Source organism: Rhipicephalus microplus, unplaced genomic scaffold, assembly GCF_043290135.1.
Source record: "Rhipicephalus microplus isolate Deutch F79 unplaced genomic scaffold, USDA_Rmic scaffold_71, whole genome shotgun sequence".
In the NCBI taxonomy this organism is placed as follows: Eukaryota; Metazoa; Arthropoda; class Arachnida; order Ixodida; family Ixodidae; genus Rhipicephalus; species Rhipicephalus microplus.
Window position 1 is genome coordinate 301270 of NW_027464644.1, and position 16615 is coordinate 317884.

A 16615-nucleotide genomic window follows, 5' to 3' on the forward strand; every position below is an offset into this window, starting at 1 on the left:
GAGGAGCCTGTAAATTATCATCTGTTGCACGCTGCTGCTAATGATGTACTGTGTTATGACTAACATGTCCTCAGCAATACAAGAGCTGTTAACGGCAAGACTATGGCAGCATCGTGAGTGCTGCCCTGAAATGGCAGAACTTCATGATGACTACCTTGAGCCAATCACTGCTGTCATTACCGATGGGCTCACCTGGCCATGAATGGTGGCGTGAAGCCGAATGAAAAGCATTGCTAAGCAACACTACTCTTTGGCAGTCGCCTGTTTCAGTTTTCATGCCCAATGCTCAAATCAATGAAAACCAATTATGAGCACGAAAAATTCGTACAATTACAATAAGTGATTTGAGTGGCAACAATGTCAACCTTATCTAATGCACGCTTAAAAGTATAACAGCGTAAATTGAAGTCTGAACAAGTCCTAATAAAAATATATACTTGAGACATGTGAAAAGTATTTCCGTTGCACTTGATATAGCACTACCATTTGCATAATGCATCTAGCATTTGATCATGCTAGTCAATATATAGTTGCCAGATGATACCGAGCTATCAAGCAATGAATCATCACAAAAGAAGGTAAAAAAGTGACGCAACTTTCGCGATGCAACCAAAAAGAAGCGTGAATAGAGTGTATTCACAATTTCTTTACATATTTTTATTTTAACAAAATTATCACCCAAATACGAAGAATAGTTGAGAAAGATCTCTTCAATTCTTTTTCACAGCAAAAATGTATATGCACAGCTATGAACGACAGCACATATTTACACTTTAAAGGCATAACGACATAAAACACTGAAGGCGAGGAACCTTGTGTGGATGCACGTGCATCATCTAAGAAATATCAGCCTACAACATTTTTATATTGAACTTTAATGCATATGTCATGGCAACATGTGCAAAGCGCATCTTTTATTTGCTTTAAGAACAGCAGCCGTTACCTTTATCACAAATTTCTGTTGGCTGCCGCGATTTTTAAGAGTACTCTTCGTCAACAGATGTTTCAGCACAAAGAGGGTGCAAGCTTGAATGGGGGTACAAAGGCTTATGTCTTTGCTCGGCAGTGCATATTTGGGGGAAGACGCATGTTTACGTCTGGGAGGGTGCTTTTGTTGAAAGGAGTTGTCAATGTTTGCTCACATATGCACACGGCAGAAGTGCAAAAGCCGAAATAGAATTTGGAGCAATCTTTGGAGGAGCAGAATATTAGTTTCAGAGCAGTAAAATGCAAATTTAGAGCAGGTTATGAAAAATAAAAATTTATTTTTTATCACAAAAGACAAAATTTCGAGGAAGAAAGGCTTGCATTTAGAATAAAATAGTATGTTCAAGAAATTCAACATCACCTAAGTCATGCAGAGTTAACATGACCATAGCTGTTTCAACAATAAAACTAGTATTTGGATCTACCCCACTTAGCAAACAATGATAATGTCCACATTAGCACTTGCCGTGTCTGTCAAATCCTTTGACAGAATCCGTGAATTAAAATGTCCATCTGCCAAGCTGTCGTGGAACTGAGGAACAGGGATGGCAAAAAAAAAAAAAAAACTAGCGCAGTTTCCTTTTGTTATTTTAGGGCAGCATAATTGTCATACACCGCTCCAAATGATTGCCAGTAACTTTTTCAGACGTCAGCGATCATAATAGTACTCAAAATTATGCTCTAGTATACACACATGAGTAATTGAACGAAATTTGCTGTTCCGTGGGAAGTGCTAACAGCCCCTTCCAAATCATATTACTCTTTTCTGCAGGACACCAATGTACTGCGGCGAAGGCGGTTTAAGCAGCGTTATGCACAGGTTAGAACAAGGCCAATAAAATTTCGAACACTGCTACATCCCCACCCCCTCCTTTTTTTACTATGGGGGTTAGGTTTAGGGCATATCTCGGCTCGTTTGCAAGGCGCGTTCTACCAGATAGAGTAGCAGCGGCGCACGCCCATTGGTCCGGCGACAACACCGCATATCTATCGCCGAGACAACGCAACTAACACAACTTCAAGAGAGAAAAATGTTTTACGTGTCGTTGCTATGGCGACCAACATGGTAGCCGGCAACCTCAGCATCCTCAGCAAGTCGACTGTTCACACACAGAAAACATGGTATGCACTCCCAGCTCTAGTTACTGACATGCCACAGCTGCTTTTACTGACTAGGAAGTTCATATTTCCGGCGAAGCATTCGTGGTTACAGCAACGCATTTTTGTCTTGAAGTTGTGTTGTCCCACTAATATGTATCCGTTGCAGTAGGCGGACCGATGGGTGCACGGCTTGGTTAATTTATATGGTCAATCGCATCTCGCGAGTGTCCTGACCTAATGGGATTAAGGTTAGCATGGTTAGGTTACCGTGGTTTAAGGTTAGGGTCTGCACTTGAATTGATTGACAACTCAAACTGGAGGTGGGCAACAACGTGGCCTCTATTTCTCGCTGAATTTAGCGCAACTGAAAAAATTTTGAGGCTGGTTGGGCATTTTAGCGCAGCGTGGGGCAATTTCATGGTTTTGGCACAGCTCGGCGCAAAATTGGGAAATAGCGTCAAATTGGCACAGCTGTTGCATCCCTGACACAGTTTTGTGTGCTCATGTAGCCACACATGTTTACACAAAAACCACTCTCAGTAAAGCGTCACTTGGCACTCTCTGAACCGAAACTGGGCATTGGCACGACAAAAGCATCTCTAAATTAATTGTCACGTTCTCGAGCAAAGAACTTTGCCAGTGGTGTTAAGTTGGTCCTTAGCTACTTATTGCAAATAAAAGAGCATGCAAAATTTTTGTTTTTGCACTCCTTTAACACTGTCTCCAAGGTTATCTTCATTTACTTGAATGCACATTTTTCAGTACATGAATAAAGTTACTTGTTGATTAGAGAAAAGTTTGACATCAAAATTTAACCACCCAAAGTAATCGCAAATGTGTTATTGCTGAACGTGATGATCACTCAAATAGCTATTTTTGCTGCAACAATACAAATAATTCAAAAGTACAACTGCCTGAAAAAATCTAAAAGTCACTTGGCAAGAAAAGAAACCCCATCCGCTTATTATCAACAAAACTGACAACTTTGGTATATGGACCGCTAGAATAAAGACGAAAAATGCCGCCCGCATCTCCCCACGGGGAGGGGGAGACACTCAAGTATTCGCGTTGCAGAGTGGTGGGGGTACCGCGTGAATATTGCATAATTGTGTATGGTGTGGGATGCTTATTTGGTATTTCTTCTTCATTATTATTATTTACTGAATGAAGAAAATGTGTTGCCTTTAACGTCAAGCGAAAGCCAATATTAAACACACTCTTGATTGAATTCCTAAAGTGCTATCCAGTGCCTACATAAAGGGAACCAGAGCTAGAGCTTCCACGGCCTCTCTGGCGGTCAAAGCGCGCACTTCTCAGCCGCTGCCGCAGAAGAGAGTGGCAGCTGGCATCGCACTAACGAAACCAAAGGGCGTTTGCAGTACTGCTGCGTATTCAAGTACAACAATATGTAGAAACAGAGAGGACGTATCCGTCTACAATTTTTCTTTTTTAATCATATCAATAAGAGAGCAGGCAGCATTGCATTCAAGCGGTCAGGCGAGCAAAATATGCTCTGTTTTCGCTCTCCTGTCTATAGTAATATTGGGCTGGTTTCTTAACCGAACGACACGTGTCTGCTATATTTATTCAAAAGTGCAGACGGCTGCCAGTAAAAACCAGAGCCAAGCGATCGAATTTAAACGGCATTTTGCTGGAAATAAAATGAGAATGTTATGCAGCATATAGCATATGTAATTTTTTCTCTGTACCGCTGAATGTTGAGTCGTGCACCTCAGGACAAACAAAGTTTCTCATATATTCATCCATCTAACCATTGTCACTAAAAGCTCCATTTGATGCCAGCACGTGAAGTGATTGACACGATGGGCAGGTTGTCTACATTATTTGTAAACAGTTAGGCATATAAAGGACAGCTGCCTTGTCCACAAGATTTCTGTGGGGGCACGTTTGCCTACGCCCCTAAGTTGTTATAAAAGATACTATCGCAGTGAATACCCGATGCTGAGATGCCTCTGTTTAACTTAATTTACGCTGAAGACAGGATTCTAATTACGAACAAGATAGCGGACTACTCTAAGTTTAGCTTTCAAGAGTCAGCCGATGCGGTAAGCTTCTTTTTCAGTGGCTGCCGTGGCTAAGTAACATCAGAATTCATGCCTTGCGAGAGAATTATAAAATGTCTTCGATTTTTATTTGTCCTTTATTTCGCTTAATGCACAGTTTCTGTTTGTCCGCTTGCTTGTGCTTAAAGTAATGGTGTCTGTTCAACATTGATAATTGCTAGGCTTTCATGTGCCAAAAAAGATATCAATTTGAGGCACGCTGTAGTGCGGGTATCAGGATTAATTGTGATTGTTGGGGTTCTCCAATGCACAGATATATCTTGCTTCACGTGTGTTCTTTGTATTTCACCTCCATTGAAGTGCGGCTGCCGTGGTCGGTAACCTATCGCGCGCCCTCAGCATAGTAGCGGGATACAAGTGCTATGCTGCCACGGTGGTTTGCTCGAGCAACGTCTCTGTGCATACATACCACTGACAGGGCGTACATACGATGCTAGAAAAAAAATTGATGCAGCTACCACTTACTCTGTTTCTGTTTGTTTTGTTTTGTTTTACTACAGATGTGGGCAGTGTGGTATCCTCGCTTATCACTGGGAGCATGTCAGCCTGCACTAGCTTTAACACAAAACAGAGCACGCAACCAAAAAATCAGGATGAGGGAGTTGCCATCACCGCACAGTACTGTACTTTCAATGCCATGTGCATGGACGCAGGCCACTTTGCAGGCTTCTTTCCGTTTTTTTAGTGCTTTGTAGGTGAGAGTAGCCTTTGGACAAAGTTGTTTTCCTAAACCACAGTGCAGCATTACTTGTGCAATGCCTTTTCGAGCTGTCCGTTCCAAAATAAAGCACTGCAGCGACACGTGCGCGCGCTCTCACCGGGTTACACCGTGGCAGGTCGTCTGGGTGTGAGTGGCTAAATTGTGTCGCGACTCTCCGCACTGCACAACCTGCACAACGGTTGTGCAGCGCGAGCAGTAGTTTTTTTACTAGCAGACGCTGCCTGCGTCGGCCTTGCGAGGTGAGAGAGGGGGAGCGAGCAGCAGTTCTGCAGGTGTCTTCCTGGGCGGGCACGAGACACGATATGCTATAATTCACAGAGGGGGTGTGTAGGCAGCACCACCGCCGATGCCGAAGCGCGACGTCATGCGACTAATAATTGCTCCACATTTAAAATTCAAGCTATACCACACAAAAGGACTGCCCACACCATGAGATCATGAATGGCACTTATGAGATTAGCAAGTACAGAGCAAGGTAGTATGTACATTATTTTACCTAAGATGTGATAAACACTTTTCACTTGCCCTCATAATAGACGACCATGGAATATCCTTTTCGTGCTGAGCTCAACCTCATGCATCATGAGGACAAGGTAAATTACAGTAGGTTTTATCATCTCACACAACCTATAACGCACTAATATTTTATGTTCAATATTTGTAACAATGTTTCTGAACTTTTCAAGATGGTAGTGGCAAGAAATGTTTAACATTTGGTTAGTTGTCTGGGTTTCTATACCCTCAACCATTCATAATGGGATGTCGGAAATATAAATAAAAGAGATCAGCTTTTTAAATAACCTTGGTGAACTAACCACAATTTGGTGACGAAATTCTGTTGCATGACTGAAGTGAACTCACAGCACGGACAAACCTGGAAGTTTCCTGGCTGCTGCAAGCAGCTGCAACAGCATTGCAAAAAATAATCAGTACCTATGCTATCTGAAAAACGCATGTCACAGCATTCTGCATACCACCTGCGGCACTTTGCTTGCACAAGAAGGCAAGAGCCTGGCTGCAATAGCTTAAAACAAATAAGCCACAAGTTCAATTTATTCAACATTTTCGAAGCTAGTACTTTTCCATTTGTTGCTCGCTGTCATGGGTATCAGTGGTGCTGACTACCACTTCTAGGTTAATTTGAGGATATATGCGTTAGCAAGATGCTTGTTTGGGCTAGTTGGTACCCCATTGTCCACTCCGCCTGCCATTAGGTAGTGCAATCTTCTGGCACAAGAGGCAAAGTTTTACAGATGAGGTTTCCTGAAGGTACGAACCTTTACGTTTCATTTGTGTGTTCTTTGTTTACCATGACGTAAAACTTATGTAAACATATCTTTTTGTAACAAATTTTGGTGTGTCTGTGTACGTTGCAGTCTTTGTACATATGTAAACATAATTTTTCTAACAATTTTAAATGCGAAGCATTTCTTAGCGAACTTCGGTGACTTTGAGCCCTGCCCTGCCCTGCCCTGACCTGCCCTGCCCCGCACGCCCGGCCCACCCGCCTGCCTGCCTGCCTGCCAGTCTTTTTGTCTCGTTTTGTGCCAATCTGCCAATCTTTTTGTCTTCAAGTTGCATCGTCCCGCCGATATGTATCCGCAGCAGTCAGCGGACTGATGGTGCACGGCTTTGTTAGTTTATCTGGTAAAACACGAGCTGCGAGTGCCCTGACCTAACAGGATTATATTTTACACCATGGTTTAGCGTTAGGGTTTGCGCACTTGGATTGATTGACATTGCAAACTGCAGATAACCAAGATGGCCACCGTTTCCCCCTGAAATTAGCACAAATTAAAAAAACTTTGAGGCTGGTCGGGCATTTTGGCACAATTTAGGCATATTTCGTGGTTGTGGCATAGTTCAGCGCAAAAATGGAGAATTGGCGCAATTGGCGCAGCTGTTGCACCCCTGGATGTGAGCAAACTTAAATGAACAAAAGATGCTATTGTAAAAATGCAAGCGTTCTTACATGAAGCTTTCATACTCGAAAGTTTTAGGCCATTTTTTCAATAATCATAGAAATCATGCATCACTATTGCGGCCATGTAACAGGTTCTGCTGAAATGAGCATTCGCAACATGATCTCAATCATCTGGAAAGAAAAATTCTGAAAGACTTTCAGGAGACGTGTTATGCAGCATCGCTATGTCAGTAGAACTAAGACACAAGACTTAAATGCTGCTTAAGCAACGAGAACTTTTATGAAAGATTGTAGCATGTTTCCAGAGTTGCATACACTTTTATTCACAGAGTTTGGCTGCTCTACGTAAAAAACTTATTTGCCCGTACAACGGTAAATGGGCACAATTCACCACTGTGCTGCTGCTCATGCAATGTCACATGTCCGCTAGGCAAATTACATAAAACACATCCAACATTACCCCAACTACCAAGCTCACACATAAAAAAATGCACACTTCAGCTAATGATAAAATATTTGCGCTGGTAAAAAAGCGCGTATTTCACATACCTCGTCTTCATTTAAAATTCGACGGTGTCTAGTTGTTCTAGACAGAAGCGTGACACGTACATCATGTTTCTGAAATGAAGAAAACATTAGCAGCCTAATATGTTGATAGATTCGTGACAGTCAAGCCATTACACAGTTTTGAAGGATCCACAGAAAGACTCTTTTTCAAACATTGTGTGACATTCATGTCAGACTGACATTCTCCTGTCAAGTGAAATGCAAGCACAAAAATTGAGGTTACTTCCATTGTAAGTAACACGTTAGCTCCATTATTGAAATTATTCTTACAGCTTAGAAATTTTGAATTCTGATTTCTCATCTTCAAGTAAGTGGAACATCAATGGGCACTTGCACTGGACCTAATTTAACTAGTTACTTTACGTCTGTTCTGGACGATGACTTTATTAGAAATTGTGCATTAATTCATTGATTGATATGAAGGGTTTGATGTCCCAAAACCACCATATAATTATGAGAGAGGCCGTACTGGAGGGCTCCGAAAATTTCGAACACCTGGGGTTTTTTAACGTGCACCCAAATCTGAACACATGGGCCTACAGTATTTTCGCCTCCATTGAATATGCAGCCGCCGAAGTTGGGATACGATACCCCGACCTGCGGGTCAGCAGCAAAGCACCCAATCTGGCAATAAAGCCTCTTTATTATACGCAGTTTATAGATGACATTTTTTTTTATCTGGTCCTATAGAGGAACTGAACTTTTATCCTTTATTGCCGATTTCAACACTGTTCACCAGTCCATTTCGTTTTCTCATGAATTTCGTTTTACCGTTAACTTTCATGACGTCACAGTTTCCACAACTCACAAGCTAATCACTAAACTTTACAGGAGACCTACTGACAGGCACTGCTATCTTCATTTTAAAAGTTGGCATATAAAACACTGAAAAACAAGTATACCTTATAGTCAGGCACTCCGCTTCAAGAGAATTTGCTCGCAACAGTCAGACTTTAATAAAAAGTGTCGACAACTCCACAAAGCTTTAATGCAGTAGGAATACTTACCCCGCATTGTTGAGGATGCAGTTAAAAGAGCCAATGCACTAAATCGAAAGAAGTTAATCCATACTGAAAAGCAACCGTCAGTTCAGGCACAAATTAGTCTGGGACTAGCACATTCAGCATCGATTCCAAATGTTTCTTCATTTCTTAAAAAACATTTCAACATACTAGCGCAGTGCTCTCTTCGTGAAGTAGTCTTTCCTGTGCCACCTCGGATAGTCTTCAGACGGTCTCGTAATCTGCATGACATCCTAACTTCATCTAAAACAAGAGTTTCCATAAAAGCTGGGCGAGTTGGTATGTATACATAAAATAACTTTTTTAAGAGTGCACAAAAAAAACAGAACAAGGAAGAGCCAGACGAGGGCTAAGGGTTTCCGTTAATGTCGGTTGTTGACCTTGCAAGCAGCTGCGATGCAATATTTGAGCGCATATGACGTCAGAGATCGCTAAAGGCACTCCTACCAATTTCTTCTGTAAGATTAAAAGTAGTTTCATGCTTGACACAACCGCATCTATTTGTTCGAGTGTTCCATCTGTAAATTACAGTATTCTGGACAAAGCGAAACGCCCTTCAGATACTGATTTAACAACCACAAGTGTCATGCTGCCAATATTCTCAACCTTTCAATATCAAAACACGTGCGAATTCCGGGCCACTAATTCAATAAAAGCTACAATCGTCAATCTGGTTTTCGTTCCCACCATGAAAAGAGCTTTGAAAATCATATTTAATCCATAAACTGAAGGGGGGACGAGGGTCTTAAAAGAAGTTCTTTGTTTATTATCCTACTGTCATGAAAATTACCATGCATGCATACCATTGAATGGAGATTTCAAATCTGCAAACATATTTCAAATTTTTTATTTATAAAAAGAAGTAATGACAGGTTTCCACATTTAAATTAAAAAATTTCTTACCGGGCGGTATGGTAACTCGCAATAAAGAAGTTAGCTTTCAAAACTACAAGTTTCCTCTCAAATGTTCTTTCCACATGCTGAAGCAAACTAGATGACAAAATGGCTATTTCTTTGATCAGAAATAATTTTTAATTTTGGAAGGAAAAAATGAGTTTCCAGTAATTAGCTGGCCTTTATCATATAATCATAATTCCCTTAAAGTTGAGTGGAAGTCCTGCGAAAAAGAATGGTACTAAGTTTGTTCAGATAACTTCACAGAAACTTGGTCAAAACTTCCATAAGGCAGATTCACTTCACAAAAGTAACAATGCCAAGAAAATTGCATTTCCAGTTTTAAAAAATTTGTGACTTCATATATAAAACTTTTAACGAAGATAAATGGTATTTTGCCATTATATAAAAATATTTCAAAACATACTTTCAACTATAAGTACTTAAAATAGCAATTTTTCAGTCACCATTCTTTACAATTTTGTGCTGTTTTAAAACACTAGTGCCCCCTTAAAGCTGTTACTTGTGCTATGAAAAAAAGTACTGGCAAACTTTCCCTTCTACCCATTTAGCTGCTCCCAATCTTCCCCGCTATTCATTTACTGCTACTCTTGCAAGCAGATAAATTAGGTCCATGTTTAATTTTATTTTTCTTGTCGAATGATTACAGGTGTCAAAATGAGCACTCAAAAAAGCGCGGCTCTTCGAATTCTAGCAGCGGTGACAATACCAGGCGCCAATCGGACACGACCGACGCTGGCGCAACGTAGAAACAAATATTAAACGACGCCACATGCGTGCTTTCTTTCCCCCTCAAAGGCACCGCTACTACACCGACCCACCTCACCACATCTATCCCTGGGCGATTGCTGGAAAACTCTCAAAGGATAGGGGCAAAATGATGTAGAGTGGCGTCACGTTACGAGAGCGGTCTCGCCCTTTCTACAGCCATAACTGTGTGGCGCGCCGACCAAACACCTAGAAATTTCAAGAACCCAGCAGCTAGAGTATATAATCCAGCCGCGGGGGAAGTCACACCAGGAGAAGAAGAGAGTTTTCCACCTGCAGATAAAAGCTTGTCTCACAAGCAAGAGAAGAATGTGTGTCTACCACCCATTGGCCAAGACGTGTTTTGCAGTCCCAGCATGTGAGTAACCGACGTGTTACTGGTGAAGGGATTTAGTTATTGAAGTGCAATCAGTTGACAACGTGAAAGCTTCCTGGAAAAGAAACCTCGCACGCGGTGGGTTGACAACCAATGCTGGACTTTGAGTGAGTCTTGCCTTGAAGAGAAGCATTCAAGCTTTCTTCCACGAACTTTAGACTGAATATGTTTGACGAACATTTTAGACTATAAGTGTCTTGGTTACTATAATGCATGAGATTGCATTGTAGTGCGTGTTGTTGTTTGAGCCTGTTGTATTGAGTGTATCTGGTGTGGTGTAACCAGTTGTTCTGGGTAACTTATGATTGTTGACGTATTGTATATGATTTTCGCCGAGTGTGCGTGTTTGTGTGTTGTTTGTTCTGCCGTATTTGAGACTATATTTTGGTTTTGATCAATTCTAGGCTCTGTCTCGTTCTTCCGACCACAGCCAGCGTTCGCTGGTGCGCAAAAGGGATCAATTCCAATTGTCCATGCTTCGTGATGCATTTCTGGGGGCCGATATGTGCGCCCTTGGAATCAGACCGGCGATTGCCTCCCTAAATAAAGGGACCAGTGAAAACAGGATGCTGTGCACACGCCGATGTTCATTAATAATCTGCTCACAATAAAACCTATGATTCGTTATTGTTTGTGCCGATGACCCATGTATTGCAACTTCATTCTTTCACTCTTTTTTCTTGTGCAAGTGCGCATACGCGAATTCTCCTTTTCTTGTCCTATTGCACGTATTGTTTCCCTATGTGCTTCTAACAATAGATTGTCAGCCAGTAACAGTGCAACACTATGTCATTAATTGCCTTACATAACGCTATTGTCGCCTGTGTGCATTACTCCGACGAAGGCTGGTCTCGCGGGCAAAACGTCAGCCTTTTTTCCAGAACGATTTTCCCTATGTAACGGACTGCGCGTCCATCTGTATTTCCTCGCTCTCCGCTTTCGGCAACATAGGAAGTGAGCAACGGCGCGACGTGTCCTTACGAGATCTAATCGACCACCGGAATACTGGCTCTACAGACAGTTCGCTTCGAATCTTAGTCGTCATAGATGGCATCTTGTACCGCCGCTATATGCACCTCGTGGGACAGGAACTACTACTCGTAGTGCCCACTCATCTGAGCTCGACCATACTTCAGCAACTACATGATGTACCAACAGCTGGCAACTTTAATGTTGCCAGAACGTACGACCGTGCCTGTCAACGCTTTTCCTGGCCCGGCCTCTACGGTTCCGCACATTATGTTGCTTCTTGCGAGAAGTACCAACGCTGCAAAAGTTGACGCTAGCCAGGCTTCTTAACCGATCGACATACTTGCCGAGCCTTTCTATTGTGTCAGCTTCGACCTGTTGGGCCCTTTCTCTCTTTTTACCAATGGTAACAGGTGGGTCGCCATCGCTACAGATTAATCAACCAATTTGCCACTACGAGACCTCTCCTAAGCAGCTGCACTACAGACGTCGGCGACTTTTTGATTCAAGACGCCATCTTACATTACAGCACTCTTCATCAGCGGGTCACATGTTTACGACAGCACAAGTTTATGACAGCCTATCATCCTCAATTGCCATGTATGTGTCTACTGATCATCGCGACTGGGACATTGCGCTACCCTTCGTCGCTTCAGCTTACAACAGTTCGTGCCACGACAATGATGAATATTCTCCCTTTTACCTTCTGTATGGAAAATACCCGACATTGCAGTTCCACATGCTTGTAACCAACGTTGCCCACCTGTCCACAGCATATGCTCGCCGCGCTATTCGCACAGCCAAGAATGCCCGTCAGACTGCCCATCGATGCCTTTCAGACTCGCAGCTCCATCAGAAACATAGTTGCAACAGCCACTACTGGAACATCCTCTTTAACACGGCTGACCTCATTCTTCTGTGGGCTCCACCACGGCACGGTGGCCCGGCCAAAAAGCTTCTACCCAAGTATTCCGGTCCTTACCGTGTGCTACAGCAGGTAATGTCACATATAAAATAGCCCTTGTAAACCTTTTGATGCCCTCCACATCTTCCTACATCGTCCGCGTCGCTCGCCTGAAGCCATACCTCTCGTACAACACCTGCTAACAAGCGCCGGGTCGCTTGTTTGACAACCATTTGCTGGAGAACGCATGCAAGAGAGGGGAAACGCCCATGTCGTCTGCCACAGCTCTAATTGGCTACCACTGCTGCAAATGTCAATTCCGCGCAATGCCTGATGCCCTCGTCTGTCCTCGGCTCTGTTACCGCCGCGGCCGCGCTCCCGGGGTGAGGAGTGGCTGATTGCGGTGCTGCGTTGTGACACGACTGGTTCGGGGTTGTTTCCGAACTAGTGAAGCTGAAAGTAAACAGTGAGGGCTGACTGCGTAAACAGGCGGCATCTGCACACTCGTGGCGTTACGACAAGTAGCAGACGAACAAGATTTACGCGTTGGAGCGAGACGTACAGCCGTGGCCGCGGGGTTCCATAGTGTGGGGAGCTTGTTTTTCGCCACGCGTCTTTAACTAATTCCTAAATTTTAATTCCCCATAGTAGTAGTTTTAATTCCCATTCTAATGGTCGTATGCTGCTGTTCATGTTTTGAGCAGTTTCCAGTGCTTGCTTGTACTTGCGAGTTTTAAACAGATCGGTACAGACTTGTCTAAATTCAACATTTTGTAATGTACTTACCAACCGGCCTGGTTCAGTTCGCTAAGGCAGGTGAACTTTCTTCATTCTGTTTCTGAAAACACTGTTTACACTTGAGCGCAGCTTACATGCTCAAGTCAATATATGGCAAGGTTATTAAAACAGTTATGGAAGAGCTATATTGCAAAAATATCCCATTAGCAGGTCCCAGAGTTCTGAGAAACTGCTGGGAGCTTATTGTGAAAATGCATATTGCTTGTCTGAAGCCCTCCACATGAAAGCAGGAAGAGTAACTCACAGTGAAGGCTTAATGTGGAAGCGTAGAAATAATGAAGTGAATCGGCTGCAATGAAAAATTAAAGAAACAAAGTCCTGAAACAGGTGGAAGCTGATGAAATTATTCACAGGATTTTTACTTTCTCGGTCCATGAGTACTTGCTTACTTACATTAAAACGCCTGATCCTTACAATAAACACCTGAACCACAGTAAAATTAGAAATTACTAATGCTTACTTTGTGTGCATTGAATTTTCTAGTCTCTCCTGTGATGCCCTAAGGCCTTGGAAGTAATACAAATGAAATATCCAGCATAAACAAACATACTCTTGCAGAAATTTATCAAAAACTAAGGTCTCCCTTAACCATCATTAAGTTTTCTTTTGCACCATCTGCCTGTGATGGATCTTTTTTTCTATTCGTCATTGCAGTAGGCTACTCAGTACCTTCACAGTGATACAGTTGGGAGCCATGCACACGTTGTCAAGTCTGGTTTTTGTTTCGCACTACAACTACCCCATATCTCCCTGATTTTGCTTCAAATGTTGCCAACAGTCACCTGCAAGTTATACACGTGCAGTATTTTGGAGCATCACTGTTACACAAAGTTCCCAAAACTGCTGCAGGCATCACGAACCGACACTGCAATGTCAAGTAACAGGCAGCTGGTCTATTTTTAAGCAGGACATACTCAGGGAATCAACAACTGTTTCACGTTCTTACGTCGCTCTCGCTGCAGGTCAAACACCGATCGTAGCATATTATGAGCACTTAATTTGATAGTTTGAACTCGCAATTACTAACGATACACAGTCGAAACCCGTAATAACGAAATCGCCGTAAAAACCGCTAAAATTCATTTTCGCGGGAATTTTGTTGCCGCGAGTATGAGACATAAAAACAGTGATACGACCAGCAGGACGAAAATTTATTGAAAGATGTCAGTCAACTTACTTTGCCGGCCCTTGCCATGCAACAACTTCAAAGCTCTGCTTTCGCACTGGAAAAAGTGGTCCATTGCTACGTCGTCATCATGTAGGCCGAAGGAGCGAAGGGTGTCTTGCGGATCCAAAACAACGCGCCGGTTTTTTCGGATGCGCTAGCGCGTTGTTCCTGCCCGCAGTCTCGCTGTCAGCGAAGCTAGGGCTAAGGCCGACTCCGGTTACACGCCCCGCTCGTAGACCGCGCGCCCGCTCGTAGTAATCTGACTGTGCATCTAGTGCGGCCACTCGTAGTAATCTGACCAAGCCGCCGCTTACAGCTTCGTTGCATGCGACGAAGCACGTCACTACGAGTGCGCTAGCGCGTCATTCCTGCCTACAGTCTCGCTGTTGGCGGAGTGAGGGCTAAAGACGACTGCGATGACACGCCGCGCTCATAGTTACCTGATCGCGCATCCGCTTACTGCTCCTAAGTAAAGCGTAATTATATCTTAAGTCATCATCGAGCCGCGAACACGTCAAGAAGTAGCAATTTTCGAGAGCCATGTCCTCGCGACGCACATTCTGCAAAGACAGAACAAGCAGCAGGCGAAAAGGGTCTTGTCATCCTTGGAGACTTCAATGCGTGGCACAAGAGCTAGGGATATGTCAAGGAAACTCAGAAAGGCAGGGATTTGGCCAGAGAAGCTTATCGCAGAAGGCTAAGCCTCATTACAGACCACACTCAACCAACGTGAGTGGGGAATAGTATCAACCGAGATACGTGCCCGGACTTGGCGTTTGTTAAAGGTGTCAGAGAGGCCCGATGGGAAAACGGCGGGGAAACCCTTGGCAGTGACCAATGCATTTTGCGTATCCAGATAGAAACCCTCCCTGTTAAGAAACGACATGGCCTGGCTCGACTTACAGACTGGGAAGATTTTAGAAAAACTAGGGCAGAATTCGGGGATAAAGAAATTGCGGACATTCAGAGTTGGGTCTCGGGAATCAAGGCAGACTGGAAACAATTAACTCGAGAAGTTACCCTATCTACAAACACGCCCGAGGTGGGCAAGCATCTCCTACACCTCTGGGACGCCCGCCGGGGCCCATTAAGAAGATGGAAGCGGCAGAAACACAATCGCAAACTGAGACTTAGGATCGCCGCAGTCACCAGGAAAGCTGAAGAGTATGCGACAGAGCTGTCAAGGCGCAACTGGGACCAAAAATGCAAGCAGCTACAAGGTACACTAGGTTGGAAAAGAACATGGGCCTTGCTGAGGGCCCTCATAGACCCAACCACGACCAAAACTGAAACTTGTAAGGTGACTCAAACAATTGCACACTGGTTCAAAGGCACAGATCGGGAACTGCTAGAACACATAAAGCTGCGCTATACTGGCGATACAACAAATACTGACTGCAACCCGGCATACACTGGTGTAGCAAATCCCGCTCTGGGCGAACCCATTACCACAGAAAAAGTTCGACATGCTTTGCTGTCGGCAACAAAGAACACTACGCCAGGAAAGGATGGCGTCAGCAACGCTATGATATGGAACCTCGATGACAAATCTATCACAAGGTTTACAGAATTTGTCAACAAACATTGGGAAGAGGGTACCGTTCCAAACGACTGGAAACATGTGGAAACAATAATGATTCCAAAGTCTGGAAAGGCTCCAAGCTTGGAAAACATAAGACCCATTTCGTTGATTTCCTGTTTGGGAAAGGTATACGAGAGAATCGTGCTTCAGAGGCTGGAAACCTACCTGGAAGACAACGAACTCATGCCGCACACCATGTTGGGCTTCCGAAAATGCCTCTCAATGCAGGATGTCCTTCTACAAATCAAGGAAGAGGTGCTTACCGATGTCCCAAAATATGGCGAAAACGTACTACTTGCACTGGATCTCGAGGCTGCTTTCGACAATGTCAGTCATAAGGCTGTGCTAGAGAGGCTTAGCAAATTAGGTTGTGGAAAGTGAATACACAACTACATCAAAGCTTTTCTCAGTAACAGAACCGCCACAATTGGTATAGGAGGCATCCGGACTGATACGTTTCATACGCCCACAGAAGAAACGCCCCAAGGTTTTGTGATATCACCGATGCTGTTCAACATCAGTATGATCGGCTTAGCTCAGAACCTCGAAAACATTGAAGGACTCAGACATGCCATCTACGCAGGCGATGTTTCAATCTGAGTGACAAGAGGATCTCTAGGCCAAAAAAGATCTTCTGCAACACGCAGCTGATACAGTTCATGACTACGTGCGTCAATGTGGCCTCGTCTGCTCTCCGGAGAAATCAGAAATCCTGAGAGTCTACACATA

The 16615-nt window shown here is 43.6% G+C and overlaps 2 long non-coding RNA genes across 3 annotated transcripts in view; one reads left to right on the plus strand and one right to left on the minus strand.

Moving 5' to 3' along the window:
* The first annotated feature begins 4033 nt into the window (after window positions 1–4033).
* Window positions 4034–11092, plus strand: LOC142790100 (uncharacterized). Its single transcript, XR_012889376.1, has 3 exons — window positions 4034–4154; window positions 9971–10447; window positions 10870–11092. It is a non-coding gene; the product is annotated as an uncharacterized LOC142790100 (long non-coding RNA).
* The window catches only part of LOC142790099 (uncharacterized), a 63343-nt gene continuing 52464 nt past the window's right edge, over window positions 5737–16615 (minus strand). For both annotated transcript variants that reach the window (XR_012889374.1, XR_012889375.1), the window contains exons 3-4: window positions 7367–7435; window positions 5737–5795 (exon numbers count right to left, since the gene is read on the minus strand). This is a non-coding gene — a long non-coding RNA (uncharacterized LOC142790099). The remainder of the gene's footprint in view (window positions 5796–7366; window positions 7436–16615) is intronic.